The sequence below is a fragment of the Rhinoderma darwinii genome, chromosome 13 (genome assembly GCF_050947455.1).
Source record: "Rhinoderma darwinii isolate aRhiDar2 chromosome 13, aRhiDar2.hap1, whole genome shotgun sequence".
Lineage (NCBI taxonomy): Eukaryota > Metazoa > Chordata > Amphibia > Anura > Rhinodermatidae > Rhinoderma > Rhinoderma darwinii.
The window spans coordinates 1,410,468-1,436,005 of record NC_134699.1 but is presented as its reverse complement, the minus strand read 5'-3'; the positions used below and the strand labels follow the sequence as shown (position 1 = coordinate 1,436,005).

The window sequence follows — 25,538 nt, the reverse complement described above, 5'->3', positions numbered from 1 at the left end:
AGGCTAATGCTTTGTGCAGGCAAATCTCATCACCGTACACCAGTGACCGTGGCTGCAACAAGTCCCCGTCAGTCATCAGGAGGGACATGTCAGTCTCACTCCAGCACAAGAGCGCCGCCATTGTAACCCAGAAGTTGTACTTGTGGTAATTGCTTCTCGTCCCCGTCCCCCTTCATACTGTAAACTTTAGGGGTTTACCTTCTTGTGGTCCGCTGATTTGGAAAGGTGAAGTTTTAAGAAGATTTATGATTGTGGCAGCACCCGATATAAAGTGCCCTAATAGAGGTGAGCTAGTGGGTGCTGGTGCCGATCGGGGGCTCCCTCCTTGTCTATATAAAGCCTGTGAGCCCCCAGTGTACTCTACACTAGCTGGGGGCTCATTCACGGGTAGATATTCTCTATCTGCAGTCACCTGTAAGCGCGGCTCTGTTAGGCACTGTTCACACTGCGTTTGCTGTTCGTAGGTCGTATGTATCCATGGGGCCCCGTTGACCCGACTTATGCCAAAATGATGTAATTTTTCCATACGACGGAAAGGTTTTGTATTTTTATGTATGGAATATCGCAGTGTTGGGAATGGTGACCACAACCACGGCTTAGGTTTTATTGTGTAATATTTAGAATTATCGTGGCTTCGCGTCGTGCGGTGGGGTTTTTGGTTTAGTATTGAAATCCTTTTTTCGTTTCCTTTTTTTTTTTTAGTTTGGTTATACGTTGAATGGCCACTTTATTACATCTAGTAACGCTTTGGACTTCCTTCGGCCTTCAGAAAAGCAGCGGTTCATGGCGGTATAGGTTCCATTCGGTGATGAAATTGTTCTGGAGGAAAAGTATCGCTTCTCGCAGTAAAGTGTCCTTCTGCCATAGGGTAAACAGCTGCCATGAAGGGACGGTCGGCCACAATACTTAGGTAAGCCCTACTGTCCAAACCTCCGTCCACAGGTATCGGAGGACTCCGGGTGTGCCGAGAAAACATCTCCCCCCCCCCAACTATTACTCCACCTCCACCAATCTGAACTACTCCTGACAGGTTCATCTATTCATGCAGCTCACACCAAATTCTGACCCTCCCATCATCAGCGCGGCAGAAATCTGGATTCATCTGACCAGGCGATGTTTATTCATTGCTCAGTGATATTATTTTTGGCTTTATTGCCCACTGGAGTCTCGTCTTTGTCAGGAATGGATTTGGAACTGGTCGTCTGTGGTTCTAGCCAATCCGTGCTGAGGAACGACGAGTTGTGCGTTTCTTCGATCTTTAGTTTCATATCCAGTATCCTTCTTCATTTCCATGTTTGATTGTTTGCAGGGATTATTTTTCCAGTACTCCTGTCAATAGGACGCTCCAGGTTTTTCATTTTTTTTTCCCAGAATTTCAGCAGATCTTCATGTCCGAGCAGCTTTCTATCGCACACATTGAATACTGGGGTTTAGTCCGTGACTTGCGGCTCATGTTTATTTCTGCTAACCCGACCTGCTTTGCACTTCTGGACGTTGGATATTGACCAGCTGAGGAGGTGAATGAGAATTTCAGTGATTTTCTGGTTAGACCTATACACTTATAAAACCCCAACATGCAAATAGCCTTCATTCTGCGCTCCTAAATAACTGCACAGCAAGTGGACGCTGGAGTTATGGAGGGACCACCTGAACAGGGGGGAAATGGATATGAGAAGTCTGGCTCCATAGCGGAGACCCCCTACAGAGGGAATAGGCTGAGGAAATGTCTGGGTTGGTGTTGCATTCCTTGGGTTACATGGAATATTTTGCAAAGCTGAAATCCTTCCTGGTGCCCAGTAATATCAGCGCAGTAACGTGACTGATGTCGTGATACATCACGGCTGACATTGGCGTATACGGCAGGCTTTTATTGTGCCGGTCACGTCTTCCTGCTGATTTTCTCGCTGTCGCCCTATCTTTATACGTTGTGTTATATGTCGACATAGAATGTGTAGGTCTGTTAGATCTGTGCAGTGTTATCTATACCCCAGGTGTGAATTTTTAGACTAGCTCATTAGAAAAGTGCGACACCTGCCCCATAGAGGGATGTGACGGGTGGAGTAACTCTGTTTCTTGTTCAGTGACATCTGGGAAGATAAAGGGTCCGATCTGCAACTTCACAAATGGATAAAGCGATTTGATTTCATTGTCTGCGGCTGATTTACCGGCTGTCCTGGCTCTTTCTCATTGCTGCCTGTTTTTGCAGTGGTGGAGGGAAGGTTTTTCACCCTGTTAGGGCTCATGCAGACGAGCGTAAAACTTGTCCGTGAAAATCACGTACAGCACACTGACCCATTGGTTTCAATGGGGCTGTTCACACATGCAGGAGTTTTCACGCAGCGATTGTCCGTTGCGTAAAACTCACTGCATGTCCTATATTGGTGCGTTTTTCACGTACCTGCGCGCCCATTAAAGTCAACGGGTGTGTGAAAATAATTAGTGTGCTGTGCGTGGTTTGTGCATCAATTTCATTGGGAAAAAAAAAGATGTGCTTTGCGAGTTTGTGAAAAACGTATGACACCCGCAAAGCACACTGATGCATAACGCAACACACACGGACCAGATTCATGCGCTTGAATCTGATCCGCTTGTGTGAATGTAGCCTGAAGTCTGCTGCTTTTACATGAAATGAATGACGACATGTCCGCGGCCTTCACAGTGCAGAGAATCCTGGATCAAGAGGAAAAAACAAAAACCCGCGGCCTCTTCTCTGTAACCATAAGAGGAGTGGATGCTCCGCAGTTTGTGAAATACAATTTGTGTCCTTTCCTGTTTATTTCTGTGCGTTTTATTCCGGCCACGTGTCTGATGTCCCAACACTTTCCGCAGCGCGGTACGATCGGTTCCAGGGGTGAAGTGACAATCACAATCGGGTACAATATAATTGTAAGTAGCGAGGAGCTTGCTCGGAGGCTTACAGTCCACAAGGAAAGAGGGGGATACAGTAGGACCAACGGGATGGGTCCTGATATTTTGGTGGATTGGTTGTGGAAATGGCTCAGCAGATGCGCAAGAAGTCGTGTCATCCACCGTAGACGCCGCTTCTTGTAGACGAAAACGACGGAAGCCGCTGACGTCCGCAGAATAAAATGCTTCATTTGTGGAGTAAGTTTTGGAGCAGGTCATCCCCTCCTTCAGGCTCAGTAGGATTTGTCCCGCTGCTCTAAGGCGCGGTTCACACCGTTTTTTGCAGGCAAAAAATCTGCCTCAAAATTCATTTAGGAATTTTTACCTGCCGGCAGAACATTTGCCATGTTTTTCGCCCACGGTCATTGAGCGCAAAAAGCGCGATCTCTGCCTCCCGTTGATGTCAATGGGAGGTCGGATGGTAACGCCCGAAAATAGGGCATGTCCATCTCCCATTGAAATCAATGGGTGGTGTTTTTTGGCGCGGTGTCCAACGCGGTTTACGTGTCCAATACAGCGCCAAAATACTCTGTGCGATCCAGCCCTTTGGCTGCTGCTTATGGGGTTGCCACCTAAAAGGAAAGTTGTATTCAGCGGTTATGGTCATGGGGAAAGTTGTATTCCGCGGTTATGGTCATGGGGTAAGTTGTATTCAGCGGTTATGGTCATGGGGAAAGTTGTATTCCGCGGTTATGGTCATGGGGAGTGTTGCTTTGTACGGTCCTTACATTAGAAATACCTTATGCCGCTGTTCACTAGTCCTGGTGGAATTTGCTATTCGACTGCAGAATGGTGTGAAAATGTACAATGTGAACTGCGTCTAGCAGAAAGTCCTGGCCGCTGCTGCACATTCACGTCTTTCACCATATAGAATGAGAGGGAACGTTAATATTAAAATATAATAAACCCCCCCTGGCTGCAGAACACATCAGGTTTAGATGAAGGGATGGGGGTGTTTGCATTAATGTTCATGCCAAGTCCTGTTATAAATAGCCTTGGTTTTCCCAGATTAAACATAACCGCAGATCATCACTCCTGGAAGAATGAAGTCTCTTGTTTTACATGGAACGGTTTATATGTTTATATTAGCAGTGACGGCATCTCATGGAATCAGAGCTGTTCTTCCTCTGAGGAGTGGGTTTTGTTGCAGGTACATTGGGGGGGACGAGACTTGCAGGTGATTTTTTTTTTTTGCCCCCTCAGTATAATTTCCTGTTTACTGTGCGGTGGAAGCTCCAGACGGTACCTGTGAATGTCAGATCTCCTATTATCACCTATGTGCCAGGGCGGCGGATGAGCAGCAGTGACGTGTTTACAGAGTCCTGTCCGCACCTTTATATTAACAGCAAGATGTGCAACCAATTAACACTTCCTACGTCAAGTGGCTTCTAATGCTCTCACTACCTGCCGCTAAGAGCTGAGGTGTATATAGATCAGGGTGTGAACCGACTGCGTAGAGAAAGTGGAGTCCTCATAGTAATGTCCCCTTAACAGTCATATGGTGCAGATTAATGACCTCCCAAGGCATCCGCAGAGCATTGCATCCCTGGAACATTATACAGATTGTTCTGCAGAGCATCGCATCCCTGAACATTTTATGCCGTGTGCTGCAGAGCATTGCATCCCAGAACTCTATATGGAGTGTTCTACAGAGCATTACATCCCTGAACCATTATATGGAGTGTTCTGCAGAGCATTACATCCCTGGACATTATATGGAGTGTTCTGCAGAGCATTGCATCCCTGGACATTATATGGCGTGTTCTGCAGAGCATTGCATCCCTGGACATTATATGGAGTGTTCTGCAGAGCATTGCATCCCTGGACATTATATGGAGTGTTCTGCAGAGCATTGCATCCCTGGACATTATATGGAGTGTTCTGCAGAGCATTGCATCCCTGGACATTATATGGAGTGTTCTGCAGAGCATTGCATCCCTGGACATTATATGGAGTGTTCTGCAGAGCATTGCATCCCTGGACATTATATGGAGTGTTCTGCAGAGCATTGCATCCCTGGACATTATATGGAGTGTTCTGCAGAGCATTGCATCCCTGGACATTATATGGAGTGTTCTGCAGAGCATTGCATCCCTGGACATTATATGGAGTGTTCTGCAGAGCATTGCATCCCTGGACATTATATGGAGTGTTCTGCAGAGCATTGCATCCCTGGACATTATATGGAGTGCTCTGCAGAGCATTGTATCCCTGGACATTATATGGAGTGTTCTGCAGAGCATTGCATCCCTGGACATTATATGGAGCGTTCTGCATCTCATGTTTGGTATTAATAGCCCTGACATTTTTTGGACCCTTCACTTCTTGGTCAACTGTGTGAAGCCTCTGATCCTGCGCCTGGTTCTCCCTACATTGTGTCTTTGAGAATCTACAGAATTTGTACTTTTTGTCATGATTTTTTGGGAACGATCACTAGAAGATGTTTTACAGCAGAAGCTTGGAGGCCAACGCTGCATTTAGTTTTCCAAAGAGGATGTGAACTAGGCCACAAGTAGAAGAGCCACGAATCTGGAAGTAAATCAGAAGTAGTCCCCCAAAACGCCACCGTCCAAGGCCAGAAAATGAGGGTGAAGCCCCCTGTGTGCAGCGTTCATGTTCCTTCTCTGATGTGTAGATTTGGCGGAGGTCCAAGAAAATCTAAGAAGAAAATGTTCCTTGTCGCTAGTAATTAGGCAATGCCATGTTCACCAATTTCTCTAGATTATTTGCTGGCGTTCATCAGAAAGAAAAGGCCTTAAATATGGAGGTGATTACAGGGAGAGTCTTACACAACCGCAGTGTATTTCATTGTCCCTGGCCAGATCCAGGCTACAGACAGTGCGGAGGGGCATCCAGGCACGGACTCGTCTCTTACCACCCCATCCCCTAATGGTGAGGCAGCCGCCCGTGCTGCTCCTGTTTGGGTATATTCACACGCAGAAGTTTTCTGCAACAGAAAATCTGTCCTAGACGTGTGAGTGGAGATGTTTCCGCAGCAGGTGCAGGGATTTCCACAAGTCTTAATCAGATGGACGGGACGGTCACCGATAATCTGCTGCGTGTGATTATTCCCTTCCATAGTGAGCTGTTCATAGCATGGACGATATCCGGTATGTTCACCAACGAGCCGCATATAATCCCATTTATTGACTGTGTAGACACCTGACACGGGATGGGATCAGCACCCGTCACTACACATGGGGATGAAAGAATCCAACAGAGACGTCTATATGGTCCAGCTCTAACCCACTCAAGGGTTCACAGGAAGAGGCGATGACGTCAGCATTCCAAAAAAGTTGAATATTTTTCTTGTCCCATAGAACGGACACCAGCAGCGTTTCGGTCCGGAGCCTTTTTCATCCTTGAAACGTCTACTATGTGCCAATGAAAATATTCGACTTTTTTGGAATGCTGACGTCATGACTTCTCCCTGTGGACGCCTCTACGTCATTGGGATGAAATGCTATAAAAAAACCGGACTTGTTAACTATAATTCTGTCATTTTATTACAGCGACTCCTTCTATGACACCTGAGTCTATTCACCTGTAACTGGTCCCAGTGTGCGCTCTGCGTGGTGCTGCCTGCACTGTGTGTGAGGAGACCGCTGTGTTATGTCCCAGGTAATGATCCACATTAACCCTGGAAAGATGAGTTCGCAGAATCACGCTCCAAATATTGCAGAATGCCGAAATCTTACTCGATTGCCTCCAGATTACCACGTCCGGTCACAATTTATCATCTCTAAGAAAAGTCACTGCAAATAAATAGAAGCAACTTTACACAGACGCCAAATCCCTGCAGTGTCCGTCTGTCCTATTACATGGTGGGATATATAGGAGGAGGCATCGTAGAGAGTGGGGGGGATACCGGGGGAGCACAGAAATAGGACCAAATCCACGTCTAACGTATCCTGTGAGGTATGATCTGAGGACGGTTCTCACATAGGCCCAGATTGTCGTCCATCCACCATTACACTTCTGATCTTGATCTACCACCTCCCTCTGGTCTCCCGTCTGGTTGTCCACTTTTTGTCCATAGACTGTCAGTATTTTAATCTTGGTTTTTTATTCTATTTTTTATACTATAGGCCCATTTGGGGGATTGAGAAATGTCTTTTCCATAAAACCATGGTGGGTAGTGCTTCTTACTGGGGCATAAGTGACACAGTTGCTTATTTAGGGTGTAATATGGACAGTAAATACCAGGCGCTGCTCTCTGGAGTACCTGCTGCTTTTGGTCTGCACAAAAATCTCCCTGCATGGCAGTAAAAGCAGAAAAGTTCTTAGATCTTAGAGACGCTGAGCAGATTAGCTGTACCCCATGCGTGGGCACGATCTGCCCCCACAGTGTAAATAGTGGGATTCCTCTATTCGTTGACCTGTCCTGAATCAATTAGCACCTCTGCTGTCTGTGTAAACACCCCGGCTTTGATTCCTGTCTGGGAGCACAGAGGGGGGGGGGGGTTTCTGGAGCCTTGAATCGCAGGAGCCAGGTGGTCACAATGTGTCAGGGAAGGATCCTACAAGGACAAGACGTGCGGAGCTCTTATGTCGCCACAACCGTCCATACCTGATGTCTACTCCTCAGCTTCTCTATAAATACTTCTGTCCTTTAGGCTACATTCACACGAGCGTGACCGACTTACCTGCGTAAAATCTGTCTCTGTGCGTTGCATTATACATCACCGCGCTTTGCGTGTGGCGTGTGTTTTTTGTCTCTTGTGTTTTTTTTCATTATAATTGGTGCGTAAAACACGGACAGCAAACGGATGTGCGTGTGTGTGCCGTCCGTGGTTTTCACGCACCCATTGACTTCAATAGACGACTCGATGCGTGAAAAAGCACCAATATCGGACATGCGGTGAGTCGCACAGCAGACACTCGCTGCATGGAAACTCCAGCATGAGGGAACAGCCCAACTGAAATCAATGGGTCCGTGTGCTGCGCGTGATTTCAACGCACGGCACACGGACGAGATTCACGCTCATCTGAATGAGCCCTTATATTATAGCAGCGAAGCGCTGAATCAAAGAGCATTTATCCTCAATGAGTATTTCTTAGTCATATCTTATATTGGGAAAGTAGGGTGATAAGCCAAAGTGGCCTCCATTACTGCTCCCACAGGGTTTGTCACTCCGCTAAATACGATTTTTAACTAGCTGACACAAGAGGACGACGCAAGGACTGATGTATAAAGTTGGGATATCCTTTTTGTTTTAGAGGGGATCATCATATTTAGAGGCCAATCAGAAAAGAGAGATTCTGATGTCAGGTGCCGCATTGTCATGGAGGCCGTGTATGGATCTAAATCATCATCCACATCAATATCTTCATCCTACTTGGCCGGACTAGTGACCGTTGTATATATGTGTGCACATTGATGTGGATGGTGATATGTGCGATGCTGAGGACTTTGTAGTTGTGTCCATAATGCAGCAATGGAAACGACATGACATCTTCTGATCAGACAACTCTGTGAGATGGGGTGAGGGCTGCGTGTGACTTGTGGGTGACATACAGCGTTGCGTAGGGTTGTGCTTTCCTTGGTAAAGTTATATCGCCGCAGTCATCCTTTTTATCTTTTCTATGATGTGGAGCCTCCGCTCTTTTATGTGACATGACAATTCAGATTTTCGACCACTAATAAGTTCAATGACTCGTGGATATGGCTTCTCCTAGTCTGTAGTATTTTGACCGTCTGTGTTGTACATTGACACGATGTATTGAGACCCCCAGACTCCCCTACTCTCTAGCTTCACCTTGGTCTTTAATTGCAAAAAGTAAACCCATATTGAATCCCTTTAATTTGCATAAACGGTAACTAAACGTTCAACAAACTTCTGACTTGTAATAGTGAGATATAATAGTGACACGTCAGAAGTTTGGATTGGAGGGGGTCCGAGCACCGAGACCCCCACTAATCAGTAAAACGAAGAGGCAGAAGCGTTCGTGTGAGTCTTCAGCCGCTTAGTTTCTGTTCGGCTATTTCCGGAAATGTATGTATCGGAGTACGGGCTGAATATAAGGTCTATGAGCTCGTCCTCCGATACACCGGCTTACCGGAAAAAGACGAACAGAAATCAAGCAGCTGAGCGTTCACAGGAGCGCTTCTGCCGCTTAGTTTTAGCGATCGGTGGGGGTCTCCGTGCTCGGGCCCCCACCAATCAAAACTTCTGACGTGTCACTATTATATCTCAGAAGTTTGAACGTTTAGTTACTCTTTAAATTAGAACAACTCTTGTGCTGTATACATCTACATCCCGTACAGCCAATATTTCAGTAAACATGACTTATTTAAAGGGCTCTCTCACCTGATTAAGGTATGGGATATCACTATAACTTACTGATCAGTAGGGGCTGAGAGTTGGGACTGCTGCTGATCTTCAGAATTAAGGAGCTGAGACATCTTCAGCATTTTACTGACTTAAGCCCCTATTACACCTGCCAATTTTGCCCGCTGCAGCGAGCGGCAATCGAGACATCGTTGATTGGCGCTCGTTTGCAACTGTCAAAAAGATCTATGAATGGGGGTGAGTGGGAATTACACTGATCGTTCGTCCCCATACATTATCATCATGTCGGCAGCGCGTCTCCTGTTTACACACAAGATGAGCTGCCGACCACTATAATATTTTAGTTTTTTAAAATGATACGACCGGCCAATGACCCGGCGTTTCCTCGTTCATCTGACCTGTTTACACCGGACAATTGTCGTCAGCGAGCGTTATATAAACTATCGGTTTCCCGATCATTGCCCATTGTAAAACACCCTATAGTGCCGTCCCTTACCAGGAGCTGTGCTTTACTAGCGATCGACCATAAGGTGGGAAATCTCCTTCAATAACATGAGACGTTCCATCAGCAGACGTATTCTCTGTGGTCTAGGGGTCCTATTATACGGCCCGGCGCGGGTCATGTAAACTGGCACCGATTAACAAGACCGCTCATTGCTCGGCGCCTGAATGCTCGTTTCACAAGGAGCGACGTATGGGACGAGCGCTAAATACGGTGATCGCTCGTCCTCACACATTTCTATCATGTCGGCAGCGCATTGTTTACACAGGGAGATGCGCTGCCGACAACTATATTTTCTGCTGCGTAAACGACACAATCAGCAGATGAGCGAGCGTTTCCCTTGTTTACACAGGTCAATGATCGGGAACGAGCTTTCACATGAACACTCGTTTGCCCGATGATTGGCCTCAAGAATTTGCAGTCTATTTATTCATGCCCCGATGTGATCCATATGTGTCTGTGCCATATAGGAGAAAATACATCACAAAGAAGGCACAAAACTGTCTGGACTTGGTTTTCTGTTTAGTGTCATTTTATGCTCCAGTGTAAATCCGCTCTCGGGCCACATGCACACGTTACATATTACGTGCAGATTTTTCTGCGGAATATTTGCAGATTACTTGAAATTTACTCTGCTGGTAATTTATTCATCATCTACACCTTGCAGAATTTTCCGTGCGTGATTTGACCAGCGGGGCAGATTTTCTGCATCATATCCATTTATCTCGCGCTTCCGTCTCAGAATTGGATGTGATAATTTTATAAAGAATGTAAAAACCGCACCTAATAACACACCACCTGCGGTCATTCCCTGTAGAATCTCCTACGTTTATCTGCGGTTTTGATGTGGATTTTGCACCTCATGTTACGCCACGGTGCAGGAGAGCAGTCAGTAGTCTGGGATGTGCTGCGGTTTTCTAGAGATCGCTATTGCCTGAGTGACCGTGTTGCATCCAGCGTATTCTCTGAGCGGAGACTGTACCCGTGTGACATGTGCAGTGATACGTTGCGCTCTTCTCCACATAACAGGCCTGTCTTTGTGTGTCGGCTCATTAAGTTGTCTCTCGGATTGTCCACACTTCCATTGGGAGCGCAAATGATCTTCTAAATATTCCTGGCATTAGGGAGTACATTTCTTGTACAAGTGGCCTCATGGGATGATCTGTTGTTAGGCACTCCTCGAATGCCAGTAATTGATGAACGGGCGGAAGTAGTAGCGGCACCAAAGGATTCCTGCCTTCCATGTAGCGCATACCAGCAGGTGGGACAGCTGAGAAGCAGCAGGACTTGTACTTCACTTATCAGCTGTCTCCCCAGCTGGTCTGATCACCACTTGCTCCACACGGATACAGAGGCATCAATGGGTCAGCGCGCTCTGTGCGTTCAGCTATTCGCGGCTCTCCTGTCACTTCTTGCATCTTGATGATCTCCTGTAATCTCTGATGTCCCTCTTGTAGTCCTATAACCACTTATCTACAGATGTGATCCTGATCATGTAGAAGGACTCGGGTCATGATTGATGGAAGACAACTAAACTATTCTCCAGCGTGCTCTGCACCGATCGTCACTGATCACCACGTCGTCAGAACTGTTAAATATTGATGTTTACTGCAAAGCATTGTTATTACTTAGATGAATCGATACCATACTTAGACGTGCCCCGTTATAGTTACATTGGTTAATAAGAAGACGACACAGCTCCATCAAGTTCAACCTTTCTCAATAAATTACACGCCATTCATTGCTAGATTAGTTCTAACCCTCAATGTCATTCCTCCATAAATCATCTCGCCCCATTTTTTTTAAAAATGCTGACCGTTACTACCTCTTGGGGTCGGGCACTCCATAGTTTGACTGCTCTTACTATAAAGAACCCTTTCCTATATTGATGTCTGAAGCGTCTTTCTTCCACATGTAGTGAATGTGTTTTGTAGAGTCCTTGGAAGGAACAGATCATGTGCTAGTTCTTTGCACTGACCACACATGCTTTATAATATGTTAATAAGACCTCTAAGACATCGTTTTTCCAACCTGAACATTCCCAAGTTCACTAGTCTTTTGTTGTAAGAGACACTTCCCATCCCATTTAATAATCTAGTCATCCGCCTTTGAACCCTCCAGTTCTCCTATGTCCTTCTTACAATGTGGAGCCCAAAACTGAATCCCATGTTCAAGATGTGGCCTTACAAGATATTTATAGAGGAGGTGATATTACATTATAGAGGAGGTGATATTATATTATAGAGGAGGTGATATTACATTATAGAGGAGATGATATTACATTATAGAGGAGGTGATGTTACATTATAGAGGGGGTGATATTACATTATAGAGGAGGTGATGTTACATTATAGAGGAGGTGATATTACATTATAGAGGAGGCGATATTACATTATAGAGGAGGCGATATTACATTATAGAGGAGGTGATATTACATTATAGAGGAGGTGATATTACATTATAGAGGAGGTGATATTACATTATAGAGGGTGATATTACATTATAGAGGAGGTGATATTACATTATAGAGGAGGTGATATTACATTATAGAGGGTGATATTACATTATAGAGGAGGTGATATTACATTATAGAGGAGGTGATATTACATTATAGAGGAGGTGATATTACATTATAGAGGAGGTGATATTACATTATAGAGGAGGTGATATTACATTATAGAGGAGGTGATACATTATAGAGGAGGTGATATTACATTATAGAGGGGGTGATATTACATTATAGAGGGGGTGATGTTACATTATAGAGGGGGTGATGTTACATTATAGAGGAGGAGATATTACATTATAGAGGAGGTGATATTACATTATAGAGGAGGTGATATTACATTATAGAGGAGGTGATATTACATTATAGAGGAGGTGATATTACATTATAGAGGAGGTGATATTACATTATAGAGGAGGTGATACATTATAGAGGAGGTGATATTACATTATAGAGGGGGCGATATTACATTATAGAGGGGTGATATTACATTATAGAGGGGGTGATATTACATTATAGAGGGGGTGATATTACATTATAGAGGAGGTGATATTACATTATAGAGGGGGTGATATTACATTATAGAGGAGGTGATATTACATTATAGAGGGGTGATATTACATTATAGAGGGGGTGATATTACATTATAGAGGGGGTGATATTACATTATAGAGGAGGTGATATTACATTATAGAGGGGGTGATATTACATTATAGAGGAGGTGATATTACATTATAGAGGGGTGATATTACATTATAGAGGGGGTGATATTACATTATAGAGGGGGTGATATTACATTATAGAGGAGGTGATATTACATTATAGAGGGGGTGATATTACATTATAGAGGAGGTGATATTACATTATAGAGGAGGTGATATTACATTATAGAGGAGGTGATATTACATTATAGAGGAGGTGATATTACATTATAGAGGAGGTGATATTACATTATAGAGGAGGTGATATTACATTATAGAGGAGGTGATATTACATTATAGAGGGGGTGATATTACATTATAGAGGAGGTGATATTACATTATAGAGGAGGTGATATTACATTATAGAGGGGATGATGTTACATTATAGAGGAGGTGACGTTACATTATAGAGGAGGTGACGTTACATTATAGAGGGGGTGACGTTACATTATAGAGGAGGTGACGTTACATTATAGAGGTGGTGATGTTACATTATAGAGGAGGTGATGTTACATTATAGAGGAGGAGATATTACATTATAGAGGAGGTGATATTATATTATAGAGGTGGTGATATTACATTATAGAGGGGGCGATATTACATTATAGAGGGGGCGATGTTACATTATAGAGGGGGTGATATTACATTATAGAGGGGGTGATATTACATTATAGAGGGGGTGATATTACATTATAGAGGAGGTGATGTTACATTATAGAGGGGGTGATGTTACATTATAGAGGAGGTGATATTACATTATAGAGGAGGTGATATTACATTATAGAGGAGGTGATATTACATTATAGAGGGGGTGATATTACATTATAGAGGAGGTGATATTACATTATAGAGTAGGTGATATTACATTATAGAGGGGGTGATATTATATTATAGAGGAGGTGATATTACATTATAGAGGGGGTGATATTATATTATAGAGGAGGAGATATTACATTATAGAGGAGGTGATATTACCTTATAGAGGGGGTGATATTACATTATAGAGGGGGTGATATTACATTATAGAGGAGGAGATATTACATTATAGAGGAGGTGATATTACACTTATAGAGGAGGTGATATTACATTATAGAGGAGGAGATATTACATTATAGAGGAGGAGATATTACATTATAGAGGGGGTGATATTACATTATAGAGGAGGTGATATTACATTATAGAGGGGGTGATATTACATTATAGAGGAGGTGATATTACATTATAGAGGGGGTGATATTACATTATAGAGGAGGCGATATTACATTATAGAGGAGGCGATATTACATTATAGAGGAGGCGATATTACATTATAGAGGAGGTGATATTATATTATAGAGGAGGAGATATTACATTATAGAGGGGGTGATATTACATTATAGAGGAGGTGATGTTACATTATAGAGGAGGTGATATTACATTATAGAGGAGGTGATATTACATTATAGAGGGGGTGATATTACATTATAGAGGAGGTGATATTACATTATAGAGGGGGTGATATTACATTATAGAGGAGGTGATATTACATTATAGAGGAGGTGATATTACATTATAGAGGAGGTGATATTACATTATAGAGGAGGTGATATTACATTATAGAGGGGGTGATATTACATTATAGAGGAGGTGATATTACATTATAGAGGAGGTGATATTACATTATAGAGGAGGTGATATTACATTATAGAGGGGGTGATATTACATTATAGAGGAGGTGATATTACATTATAGAGGAGGTGATATTACATTATAGAGGGGGTGATGTTACATTATAGAGGAGGTGATATTACATTATAGAGGAGGGGATATTACATTATAGAGGAGGTGATATTACATTATAGAGGAGGTGATATTACATTATAGAGGAGGTGATATTACATTATAGAGGAGGGGGTGATATTACATTATAGAGGAGGGGGTGATATTACATTATAGAGGAGGTGATATTACATTATAGAGGAGGTGATATTACATTATAGAGGAGGTGATGTTACATTATAGAGGAGGTGATGTTACATTATAGAGGAGGTGATATTACATTATAGAGGGGGTGATATTACATTATAGAGGAGGTGATATTACATTATAGAGGGGGTGATATTACATTATAGAGGAGGTGATATTACATTATAGAGGGGGTGATATTACATTATAGAGGAGGTGATATTACATTATAGAGGAGGTGATATTACATTATAGAGGAGGTGATATTACATTATAGAGGAGGTGATATTACATTATAGAGGAGGTGATATTACATTATAGAGGGGGTGATATTACATTATAGAGGAGGTGATATTACATTATAGAGGGGGTGATGTTACATTATAGAGGGGGTGATGTTACATTATAGAGGGGGTGATGTTACATTATAGAGGGGGTGATGTTACATTATAGAGGGGGTGATGTTACATTATAGAGGGGGCGATATTACATTATAGAGGAGGCGATGTTACATTATAGAGGAGGCGATGTTACATTATAGAGGAGGCGATGTTACATTATAGAGGAGGCGATATTACATTATAGAGGAGGCGATATTACATTATAGAGGAGGTGATATTACATTATAGAGGAGGTGATATTACATTATAGAGGAGGTGATATTACATTATAGAGGGGGTGATATTACATTATAGAGGAGGTGATATTACATTATAGAGGAGGTGATATTACATTATAGAGGAGGTGATATTACATTATAGAGGAGGTGATATTACATTATAGAGGAGGTGATATTACATTATAGAGGAGGTGATATTACATTATAGAGGGGGCGATATTACATTATAGAGGGGGAGATATTACATTATAGAGGAGGTGATATTACATTATAGAGGGGGTGATATTACATTATAGAGGAGGTGATATTACATTATAGAGGAGGTGATATTACATTATAGAGGAGGTGATATTACATTATAGAGGAGGTGATATTACATTATAGAGGAGGTGATATTACATTATAGAGGGGGTGATATTACATTATAGAGGAGGTGATATTACATTATAGAGGAGGTGATATTACATTATAGAGGAGGTGATATTACATTATAGAGGGGGTGATATTACATTATAGAGGAGGAGATATTACATTATAGAGGAGGTGATGTTACATTATAGAGGAGGTGATGTTACATTATAGAGGGGGTGATGTTACATTATAGGGGGGGTGATATTACATTATAGAGGAGGTGATATTACATTATAGAGGGGGTGATATTACATTATAGAGGAGGTGATATTACATTATAGAGGAGGTGATATTACATTATAGAGGAGGTGATATTACATTATAGAGGGGGTGATATTACATTATAGAGGAGGTGATATTACATTATAGAGGGGGTGATATTACATTATAGAGGAGGTGATATTACATTATAGAGGAGGTGATATTACATTATAGAGGAGGTGATATTACATTATAGAGGAGGTGATATTACATTATAGAGGAGGTGATATTACATTATAGAGGGGGTGATATTACATTATAGAGGGGGTGATATTACATTATAGAGGAGGTGATATTACATTATAGAGGGGGTGATATTACATTATAGAGGAGGTGATATTACATTATAGAGGGGGTGATATTATAGAGGAGGTGATATTACATTATAGAGGAGGTGATATTACATTATAGAGGAGGTGATATTACATTATAGAGGAGGGGATATTACATTATAGAGGAGGTGATATTACATTATAGAGGAGGCGATACTACATTATAGAGGAGGTGATATTACATTATAGAGGAGGTGATATTACATTATAGAGGAGGTGATATTACATTATAGAGGAGGCGATATTACATTATAGAGGGGGTGATATTACATTATAGAGGGGGTGATATTACATTATAGAGGAGGTGATATTACATTATAGAGGAGGTGATATTACATTATAGAGGATAGGCTGGGGACGGTGGTCCTCATGCATGCGGCATAGGCTGGGGACGGTGGTCCTCGTGTCGCAATGAGGTAAATTAAGGTGACTTAAATAATCCACTTCATAGTTCACTTTTGCACATAAAGTATTCTGAAATAATTTGAATTCCAAAAGATGTCCATATTTCGAGGACTGAATTCATAGCATTTGGTACTTTTCTGACTGCGCCCATGTGTAACAGAAGCTCTTCCAGCTGCCATTTTATCTTTATTTTCTAGGCATTCATGTTTTACAAAGGTCGTAGTTTGAGAGTTCACTTATATTTAGACTTAATCCGCTGCCATGATGCAAAGCACTGAGAATAAGTTCACTGACCACCATGCCGTCCCGAGCACAAATCCTCAGTCTACTCCGCACTGGTGAGATTGGACAGGAGAGACTGACGCGCGACCATTAGGGTATGTTCATACGACCTATTTTCAGCCGTTTTTCGGGACGTAAACGCCCGAAAGACGGTAAAAAATCGGAAGCAGAATGCCTCCAAACATCTGCCCATTGTTTTTCGCGGCTTTTTGTTACGCGTAAAAAAACGGCCACGAAAAAGAAGTGCAGGACACTTCTTGGGACGTTTTTGGAGCCGTTTTCCATAGACTCTATTGAAAAAAGCTCCAAAAACGGCCGTAAAAACAGCTGCGAAAATCGCGAGTGGCACAAAAACGGGTGAAAATCAGGAGCTGTATTCTCTTGAAAACCGCTCCGTATATTGAGACGCTTTTGACTCTGCGTGTGAACATAGCCTTACTGCGAACACCTTCCTTATGAGCAGGCAGCGGTCTGGGCTTTGTGTTGCTGCGTATTCCTGACACGTGTGTACTGTCTATGTAGCTGCTGCGTATTCTTGACACGTGTATACTGTCTATGTAGCTGCTGCGTGCTCCTGACACGTGTATACTGTCTATGTAGCTGCTGCGTATTCCTGACACGTGTGTACTGTCTATGTAGCTGCTGCTGCGTGCTCCTGACACGTGTATACTGTCTATGTAGCTGCTGCGTGCTCCTGACACGTGTATACTGTCTATGTAGCTGCTGCGTGCTCCTGACACGTGTATACTGTCTATGTAGCTGCTGCGTATTCCTGACACGTGTATACTGTCTATGTAGCTGCTGCGTGCTCCTGACACGTGTATACAGTCTATGTATCTGCTGCGTGCTCCTGACACGTGTATACTGTCTATGTAGCTGCTGCGTGCTCCTGACACGTGTATACTGTCTATGTAGCTGCTGCGTGTCCCTGACACGTGTATACTGTCTATGTAGCTGCTGCGTGTCCCTGACACGTGTGTACTGTCTATGTAGCTGCTGCGTGTCCCTGACACGTGTATACTGTCTATGTAGCTGCTGCGTATTCCTGACACGTGTGTACTGTCTATGTAGCTGCTGCGTGTCCCTGACACGTGTGTACTGTCTATGTAGCTGCTGCGTGTCCCTGACACGTATACTGTCTATGTAGCTGCTGCGTATTCCTGACACGTGTGTACTGTCTATGTAGCTGCTGCGTGCTCCTGACACGTGTATACTGTCTATGTAGTTGCTGCGTGCTCCTGACACTTGTATACGGTCTATGTAGCTGCTGCGTGCTCCTGACACGTGTATACTGTCTATGTAGCTGCTGCGTATTCCTGACACGTGTATACTGTATGTAGCTGCTGCGTGCCCCTGACACGTGTATACTGTCTATGTAGCTGCTGCGTGTCCCTATCTATGTAGCTGCTGCGTGCTCCTGACACGTCTATACTGTCTATGTAGCTGCTGCGTGTCCCTGACACGTGTATACGGTCTATGTAGCTGCTGCGTGCTCCTGACACGTGTATACTGTCTATGTAGCTGCTGCGTGTCCCTGACACGTGTATACTGTCTATGTAGCTGCTGCGTGTCCCTGACACGTGTATACTGTCTATGTAGCTGCTGCGTGTCCCTGACACGTGTGTACTGTCTATGTAGCTGCTGCGTGTCCCTGACACGTGTTTACTGTCTATGTAGCTGCTGCGTATTCCTGACACGTGTGTACTGTCTATGTAGCTACTGCTGCGTGCTCCTGACACGTGTATACTGTCTATGTAGCTGCTGCGTGCTCCTGACACGTGTATACTGTCTATGTAGCTGCTGCGTGCTCCTGACACGTGTATACTGTCTATGTAGCTGCTGCGTGTCCCTGACACGTGTATACTGTCTATGTAGCTGCTGCGTGTCCCTGACACGTGTGTACTGTCTATGTAGCTGCTGCGTGCCCCTGACACGTGTATACTGTCTATGTAGCTGCTGCGTGCTCCTGACACGTGTGTACTGTCTATGTAGCTGCTGCGTGCTCCTGACACATCTATACTGTCTATGTAGCTGCTGCGTGCTCCTGACACGTGTATACTGTCTATGTAGCTGCTGCGTGCCCCTGACATGTGTATACTGTCATGTAGCTGCTGCGTGCTCCTGACACGTGTATACTCTCATGTAGCTGCTGCGTGCTCCTGACACGTGTATATTGTCTATGTAGCTGCTGCGTGCCCCTGACACGTGTATACTGTATGTAGCTGCTGCGTGCTCCTCACACGTGTATACGGTCTATGTAGCTGCTGCGTGCTCCTGACACGTGTATACGGTCTATGTAGCTGCTGCGTGCTCCTCACACGTGTATACTGTCTATGTAGCTGCTGCGTGCTCCTGACACGTGTGTACTGTCTATGTAGCTGCTGCGTGCCCCTGACACGTGTATACTGTCTATGTAGCTGCTGCGTACCCCTGACACGTGTATACTGTCTATGTAGCTGCTGCATGTCCCTGACACGTGTATACTGTCTATGTAGCTGCTGCATGTCCCTGACACGTGTATACTGTCTATGTAGCTGCTGCGTGCTCCTGACACGTGTATACAGTCTATGTAGCTGCTGCGTGCTCCTGACACGTGTATACTGTCTATGTAGCTGCTGCGTGCTCCTGACACGTGTATACTGTCTATGTAGCTGCTGCGTGCTCCTGACACGTGTATACTGTCTATGTAGCTGCTGCGTACCCATGACACGTGTATACTGTCTATGTAGCTGCTGCGTATTCCTGACACGTGTATACTGTCATGTAGCTGCTGCGTACTCCTGACACGTGTATACTGTCATGTAGCTGCTGCATGTCCCTGACACGTGTGTACTGTCTATGTAGCTGCTGCGTATTCCTGACACGTGTGTACTGTCTATGTAGCTGCTGCGTATTCCTGACACGTGTGTACTGTCTATGTAGCTGCTGCGTACTCCTGACACGTGTATACTGTCTATGTAGCTGCTGCGTGCTCCTGACACGTGTGTACTGTCTATGTAGCTGCTGCGTGCCCCTGACACATGTATACTGTCTATGTAGCTGCTGCGTACTCCTGACACGTGTATACTGTCTATGTAGCTGCTGCGTACTCCTGACACGTGTATACTGTCTATGTAGCTGCTGCGTGCTCCTGACACGTGTATACTGTCTATGCAGCTGCTGCGTGCTCCTGACACATGTATACTGTCTATGTAGCTGCTGCGTGCTCCTCACACGTGTATACTGTCATGTAGCTGCTGCGTACTCCTGACACGTGTGTACTGTCTATGTAGCTGCTGCGTACTCCTGACACGTGTATACTGTCTATGTAGCTGCTGCATGTCCCTGACACGTGTGTACTGTCTATGTAGCTGCTGCGTACTCCTGACACGTGTATACTGTCTATGTAGCTGCTGCATGTCCCTGACACGTGTGTACTGTCTATGTAGCTGCTGCGTATTCCTGACACGTGTGTACTGTCTATGTAGCTGCTGCGTACTCCTGACACGTGTGTACTGTCTATGTAGCTGCTGCGTACTCCTGACACGTGTATACTGTCATGTAGCTGCTGCGTGCTCCTGACACGTGTGTACTGTCTATGTAGCTGCTGCGTACTCCTGACACGTGTGTACTGTCTATGTAGCTGCTGCGTACTCCTGACACGTGTATACTGTCTATGCAGCTGCTGCGTGCTCCTCACACGTGTGTACTGTCTATGTAGCTGCTGCGTGCTCCTGACACGTGTATACTGTCTATGTAGCTGCTGCGTGCTCCTGACACGTGTATACTGTCTATGTAGCTGCTGCGTGTCCCTGACACGTGTGTACTGTCTATGTAGCTGCTGCTGCGTGCTCCTGACACATGTATACTGTCTATGCAGCTGCTGCGTGCTCCTCACACGTGTGTACTGTCTATGTAGCTGCTGATCACACACCTTTTTATGTTGAATATTGGGATTATTTGACGGTCATTGTACCAAAATCACTAAATAATGATTTGTATAATTGTCCATAGATTGAATTATTCTGTATTTTATCTGGGCGGTCAGTCTATACGCTTTATGTATTGATTCGTTGCAGCACGCTGAGATCTGGTCCGTCATCACTTTATTACAGTTTTTTGGTACATTGATGAGTTTCGCTCCACCTGACGTCTTTGTTCCCTTGTGTGACTTAAGACACAGGAGAAGACCATCGTATAAACCATCACTTGCCATAGTTGAAGGAGAAAACCGGCTGCAAACAGGGCTGACAGGTGCAGCAAAATCTGGGATCTTGTCAGGGTTGTGAGAATCCTTCCAGCCATCTCTCACTCGTGTGTGTGGTGTATATGGCACTTGCTCTGAGTGAAAACATTCATTAAGTGTGAACACTTGACTTGACGTAGGACAGCTGGCTGCATTTCTGAGCTGTACTAGAACCAGTAAACTCCTCTGCTGCTGTGCACCACAGACATCCCGGCTCCAGCACCACATGCCTCACCTGCTGTCCGCCCGCTGTGAGGCCGAGGCACCTGAGCTGCCCCGCATGCCCCTCCGTCACCCATCTCCGGCACATTGACCCAGACGGGACAATCATTATATCTACGCAGTGCGGCCGACCAGGGCAGACGCCTGTATTATATGACCAACTAAGTGAATTATCGCTGGTGTATTGTCACTTGTCCCTTCTGTTTCACTGGGGTGTACCTCTAGTTACGGCAGCCCCATCGTTTCCATGCAGGTCTACATAGCAGCGCTCAGGAATGGGGGACTTCTTTGTGTCACTGCTGAAATCCTGTGACTTTACCAACAAGAGAGAAGCTGCAAAGTTTAAATCTTATAGTTTTTTAAATTGTGACTCCAGGTCCTTGTCCCTTAGGGTGGTCTTTACATGACCTGACGTGGGCCGTGCAATCGAGCGCCGATCGATGAGACCGCTTGTTGATGGGCGCTCGTTTGCTCCTTTCACAAGGAAGCCAGTATGGGGACGAGCGCTCGTTACTCCGATCACTCGTCCCCATACGTTATTTCGGCAGCGCGTCTCGCTGTTTACACCCCAAGATTTGCTGCCGACAACCAGAATATTTTCAGCATTTAAAACAAAACGATCAGCCGATGCTTGAGCGTTGCTTTCTGTGAACTCGTTTGCCCGATGATCGGCCGTGTAAAAGGGCCCGTAGGCCCCATGCACACAGCCGTAAAAATCCTCCGCATTTATGGACCCATTCACTTCTATTGAACACTGACACCTTTCCGTATATTTACGGGAAAGTGTCCGTGCCGTAGAAGCCTCCGCATAGATATGACGTCCTATTTTTTGCTTATTCTGGACCGTTCTCCCATACTTTATAATGGGAGCACGACCCATAAATGTGGACGACGGTCTATGTCCAACCGTGCCTGTAATTACGGGCACGCTCGTGTGCATGGGGCTTTACTCTAGTGTCACGTTAGACCATGTATGAGGTTCACTCTATAGATAGAGCACAAGCAGCAGAACATGGGGGTGATAATTATCGGAGACCAAGACAGGAACGACCCCCGCGCTTCTCTCATCCTTCTATTACCAGCTACTCACCATGAAGACGCCTGCTCTATACTGGTCAGGATTTGCCCTTGTTTGGCCGGAGAATGATTTAAGAGGCTACAAATGGCCTGACGACTTAGTGAATGACCTCAAGGGATACATTTACAGCTGGCGGACTGTTGTGGACATATTTACTACCAGGGAGATGCGATGATTAATCTGGCTGCATTACACCTTACCGGGCAGCACAGCCAAGAATCTGCAGTATAATGACTACAAGTCACATATGGTGGCCTGTATGCCCAGTCATGTACTGGGTCACGGCCTGCAGGGCCTTATACTGGAGCTTGTTACACTAGAGTGTAAGCTCTTCAGGAAAATGTCAGGTTTCTGTAGTATTTACAGACCTTTTATTTGCCAGGAAACGCCTCGTCATGATGGTTTGTCATTTATTACATAGTCCGCTTTGTATACAGAGTTCATATATGTCCATGTGGGAAAGGTGCATGATTGGGGGAGAGGTGTTGGTTGAGTTTTTTTGGACTGGTCGGGTATAGACTTTGCCTGATTAAGTTCTAGGTTGAAACGCGTTGCATGCCAGTTCTGTTTTATTCGTTTTTATTCTAACATAAACGGTAAAGAGAGTGGATCGTTCCTTATCGAACGGACGGGCAACCAAGAACCACATAAAGCAGATCCAGGAGCGCCACGAGAAGGAGGATTTTTTTGCATAATCCATTGGATATCGCCTTTCACCGGAGGATTTGGTGTTGACCTGCTGCCGGTGCTGACCCCTGGGGCTATCACACTGTACGATACGAAGTTCAAACGTTGAGTTGTGCCGAGGAGTGTGCCGCAACCTCTAAGGGTGAGCAAATCATTCACTAGTTAGACTCGCTCACGGCGATGAGCTGTTTATCAACAATTACAAACTGTCCAAACAATATCACCTTAGAGCAGCGCCAGTTTCCTTTTTTTTTTCCCTCTCCCGTCCCTGTTTTTTTCAAGGATTCAGGTATAGACATAAGGCTACCACCTGCTGAAACACACAGGGATATATATCTTGAGGCTCTGGCCTGCGAAGGACTGGGGACACAGATAAAAGCTGGATCTGGCGGAGATGATTGATGGAGAGGAGACATTCCTGCACATACAGGCAGAGTCCCTCCATTACTCAGCAGGATGCACTACAGACGGGGAGCCTGTGATAAATCAAATGAAAAACACACAGCAAGATGAAAGGCAGAGCTGACCAGGAGGAGTGTGAGGAGCCCAATCATGGTGATAAGACACAGGAAAGAGAGTGCTCACCTTCTGCAAGGTGTAACCAGTCAGTGACCGGAGTCCTGCAGCCTCTGCACCCCACAGAAGGGGGCCCTCATTAGGAAATATCAAATGTAATGAGCAAATGATATGTCTGCTGAGCGAGATCTGCAGAACATTACTCTGTCCTCTCTACCTCCTCACATACATAGTAATATATTCTGCAGATTGTTACACCATTGACTTCTCTCGAGATCTGCAGAACGTTGCTCTATCCCCTCTACCTCCTGACATAGTGATATATTCTGCAGATTATTACACCACTAACCTCTCGAGATCTGCAGAACATTACTCTGTCCCCTCTACCGCCTGACATACATAGTGATATATTCTGCACATTATTACACCATTGACCTCTTTGGAGATCCATCTCACCCTAGAATGATGTAGAGATGAGCAGTCAGGCCGGATTTGATTAGTTTATTGTGCTGTAATGTTGGTGGGTTTAGGACAGGTAGCAGTGTTACTAGGTGAGCTGTATTGCAGGCTCTGGATTGGCTGCACAGGGGACGTTACTGTTTAGTCATATGTTTGAAAATGAGGATGTGACTAATTGTGCGTCAGTAATCCACACACTGAACCTGGTCACAGAGGCGTCCGCTCCAGACAGCACCTCATCACACCTGTAAACCTGACTGACCGGACGGGGTCACCTTCCTGTATGTAGTCAGGGAATTTCTGTTGTGAAGAGGTGAGGGGTGCAGGTTTAACCCTTCACTGGTAATATAATGGGAGAATGGGGCACATATAAAGGATTCACATTACACAGACCCTGATCTAAAGATGGAGGAGGAGGGGGTGTTGTGCCATCCTCGCCAGCTGCAGATTTCATACACGAGCTTCATCTGTTATGTGCCCTGCATGTAGACTATGTCCGATCTCATCATTAGGAGCTGCCACTTCTGTATAGAGAGATGTATCTGTAGTGATGGGGCTTAAACTTGGAACCTGGAAGAGTTCATTGCTGGTTTACCTCCTGAAGAAATCTGTATATCAGCGTCTTCACGAGAATTACATAGAGAAAAGTAAATCCGTTTTATTACTAATCCTGTACTGATATTCTGTGTAGGGAGATCATGTATTTTCCAGCCGATCTTTACATTCAGACACCGTTGACTAGTTTACAAATAGAAGAAAATCGACTTTGTACATTCCTTATCATGTACTTATTCAGACTAACAGCCTGCATTATACTCCAGAACTGAATGTACAATTATGCCGCTTCAGAGCTGAAATCTCCAGCATTCCTGGTTTGTTCAGTTTTTGCACAGAGCTTGCTCTGCTGATTTGCATTCTGGGAAGTGTCATCCTAACACCAGGCACGGTACATTTATCTCATGTATTATAGGAGCTCAGCTAAGTTGTTAGAGGGTGTCCCTCTACAAGCTTGCTGACTGATTCCAATAACAACTAGCAGAATAGTGAGTGCAGCTCTGGAGTATAATACAAGATGTATCTCAGTCAGTACAGGATAAGTAATGTATGTACACAGTGACTCCACCAGCAGAATAGGGAGTGCAGCTCTGGAGTATAATACAGGATGTAACTCAGGATCAGTACAGGATA

General features: G+C 44.5%; 1 long non-coding RNA gene across 1 annotated transcript in view; it reads left to right on the top strand.

Moving 5' to 3' along the window:
• The first annotated feature begins 708 nt into the window (after nt 1-708).
• LOC142666694 (uncharacterized) overlaps nt 709-25,538 on the top strand; it is a 99,980-nt gene continuing 75,150 nt past the window's right edge. Inside the window, exon 1 of the long non-coding RNA XR_012851720.1 lies at nt 709-910. This is a non-coding gene — a long non-coding RNA (uncharacterized LOC142666694). The remainder of the gene's footprint in view (nt 911-25,538) is intronic.